This window comes from Malurus melanocephalus, unplaced genomic scaffold, assembly GCF_030028575.1.
Source record: "Malurus melanocephalus ecotype Western Australia unplaced genomic scaffold, MMel_1.1 scaffold_1640, whole genome shotgun sequence".
In the NCBI taxonomy this organism is placed as follows: Eukaryota; Metazoa; Chordata; class Aves; order Passeriformes; family Maluridae; genus Malurus; species Malurus melanocephalus.
The window spans coordinates 17,895-21,201 of NW_026624872.1; positions in this window are offsets into that span (position 1 = coordinate 17,895).

The following is a 3,307-nucleotide window of genomic DNA, read 5'->3' on the forward strand; positions in this document are numbered from 1 at the left end:
GGTCAGGATTTGGGGTCTGGCCCCCCCGGCCCCGGGCCAGGCTCAGGAGGGCTCCGGGTGGGAAACGGCCGGGAAATTGCTGGAAATTTCTGGAAATTGCCTAAAAAAAATCATGTGAGAGAGAGAGAGAGAGAGAGAGAGGGAGGGAGGGCAGCAGGATCGGCAGGGTTTGTGTCGGGCACCCGGGAATGGGGACGGGGCAGGAATGGGGACAGGGATGGAACAGGGATGGGGACAGGGATGGGGACACGGCTCAGCCATGCCAGTGCTGTGTGCCCATCCCGTGTCCATCCCGTGTCTGTTCCCGTGTCCATCCCATGTCCATCCCATGTCCCTCCCCTGTCCATCCCATGTCTGTTCCTGTGTCCATCCCATGTCCATCCCAATCCCATGCCCATCCCGTGTCCATCCCATGTTTGTTCCCATGCCCATCCCATGTTCCCATACCCATCCCGTGTCCCTCCCATGTCCCTCCTGTGTCCATCCCCACCCTGTGCCCATCCCGTGTCTGTTCCCATGTCCCTCCCGTGTCCATCCCCATCCTGTGCCCATCCTGTGTCCCTCTGTCCATCCCATGTCCCATCCCGTACCCACCCCATGTCCATCCCCATCCTATGTCTGTCCCCATGTCCCTCCCGTGTCCCTCCCATGTTTGTCCCCATGTCCCTCCCATGTCCATCCCCATCCTGTGCCCACCCTGTGTCCGTCCCCATCCCATGTCCCTCCCGTGTCCCTCCTGTGTTCATCCCCATCCTGTGCCCATCCCGTGTCCCTCCCCTGTCCCTCCTGTGCCCATCCTATGTCCCCCTGTCCCTCCCATGTCCCTCCCGTGTCCCTCCCATGTTTGTCCCCATGTCCCTCCCATGTCCCTCTGTCCATCCCATATCCCACCCCGTGTCCATCCCATGCCCATCCCATGTCCCTCCCATGTTTGTTCCCATGCCCACCCCATGTCCATCCCGTGTCCATCCCCATCCCATGTCCCTCCTGTGCCTGTCGCATGTCCATCCCATGCCCATCCCATGTCCCTCCCATGTTTGTCCCCGTGTCCCTCCGTGTCCCCAATCCTCCCCCCGCGGTGCCCAGGAAGTGCCTGAGTCAGCCCCGCCCCCGCTGCCGGCAGAATTTGGGGCTGGGGGTCCCCAAATCCTTTTTCCCCCTCCCCCAATCCCCGGGGAATTTTTTTTCCCCCCTTTCCCGGCCCCAAAAACCCCTCGGGATTCCTTTGGCAAAAAAGGTCCTTTGGGTCTCCCCTAAAGGAGCAGGAGGCCTTTGGGAAGGGGGGAGCGGCCCCCCAGCCCCGATCCCAAAAAAAAAAAAGAAAAATCTTTATAAATCTTTTATTATTTTAGAGATGCTCTATCCTGGAGAGGCNTCTCCCTTTTTTTTATAAGGAAAAAAAAGCGAAAAAAAAAAAAATAAGAGATTATATATATATATATTAATGTTTTCCAATCTTCCCGTGGTAAAAGCGGGGCTCCCCCTGAGGATCCCTCATAGCCAAGGACCTTTTTTTGGAAAGGCAAGGACGCTAGGGAAGCACGAGGTGGGGATGGAAAGTGGCTCTGTCGCATGGAAAAGAGCTTCCATGTAAATCCAAAGCTTTATTTTGTGTCCAAAACACGTGTTTAAAGAAAAAAAGAAAAAAAGAAGAAAAAATCTTATTTCAGAGAGAGATCTATTTAAGAAAATTTAAAGAAAAAAAAAAGGAAAAAATAGAAAAAAAAAAAGGAGCGGTAGGAGTTGGAAGGGCTGTGGCAGGGCGGGGTTTGGGGGCTCCTTCCCGGGAGAGCGGGGTCAGGATTTGGGGTCAGGATTTGGGGTCAGGATTTGGGGTCTGGCCCCCCGGCCCCGGGCCAGGCTCAGGAGGGCTCCGGGTGGGAAACGGCCGGGAAATTGCTGGAAATTGCTGGAAATTGCCTAAAAAAATCATGTGAGAAAGAGAGAGAGAGAGAGAGAGAGGGAGGGCAGCAGGTTCGGCAGGGTTTGTGTCGGGCACCCGGGAATGGGGACGGGGCAGGAATGGGGACATGGATGGGGACAGGGATGGGGACACGGGGACATGGGGATGGGGACAGTGGGATGGGGACAGGGATGGGGACACGGCTCAGCCATGCCAGTGCGGTGTGCCCATCCCGTGTCCATCCTGTGTCTGTTCCCGTTCCCATCCCATGCTTATCCCATGTCCCTCCCCTGTCCATCCCGTGCCCATCCCATGTTTGTTCCCATGCCCATCCTGTGTCCATCCCATGTCCCTCCCCTGTCCATCCCATGTCTGTTCTTGTGTCCATCCCATGTCCATCCCCATCCCGTGTCCATCCCATGTCTGTTCCTGTGTCCATCCCAATCGCGTGCCCATCCCGTGTCCATCCCATATCTGTTCCCGTGTCCCTTCCCGTGCCCATCCCGTGTCTGTACCGTGCCCATCCCATGTTCCCATACCCATCCCGTGTCCCTCCCATGTCCCTCCTGTGTCCATCCCCGCCCTGTGTCCATCCCGTGCCCATCCCATGTTTGTTCCCATGCCCACCCCATGTCCATCCCATGTCCATCCCCATCCTGTGCCCATCCCGTGTCTGTTCCCATGTCCATCCCATGTCTCTCCGTGCCCATCCTGTGCCCATCCCGTGTCCATCCCATGTCCATCCTATGCCCATCCTATGTCTGTTCCCGTACCCACCCCATGTCCCTCCTGTGCCCATCCCATACCCATCCCATGTTTGTTCCTATGCCCACCCCATATGTCCATCCCATATCCATTCCCATCCCATGTCCCATCCCATATTTGTTCCCATGCCCACCCTGTGTCCGTCCCCATCCCGTGTCCCTCCCATGTTTGTCCCCGTGTCCCTCCCGTGTCCATCCCATGTTTGTCCCCATGTCCCTCCCTGTCCCTCCTGTGCCCATCCCATGTCCATTCCATGTTTGTTCCCATGCCCATCCCGTGTCCCTCCCGTGTCCCTCCCATGTTTGTCCCCATGTCCCTCCCTGTCCCCAGTCCCCCCCCCGTGGTGCCCAGGAAGTGCCTGAGTCAGCCCCGCCCCCGCTGCCGGCAGAATTTGGGGCTGGGGGTCCCCAAATCCTTTTTCCCCCTCCCCCAATCCCCGGGGAATTTTTTTTCCCCCCTTTCCCGGCCCCAAAAACCCCTCGGGATTCCTTTGGCAAAAAAGGTCCTTTGGGTCTCCCCTAAAGGAGCAGGAGGCCTTTGGGAAGGGGGGAGCGGCCCCCCAGCCCCGATCCCAAAAAAAAAAAAGAAAAATCTTTATAAATCTTTTATTATTTTAGAGATGCTCTATCCTGGAGAGGC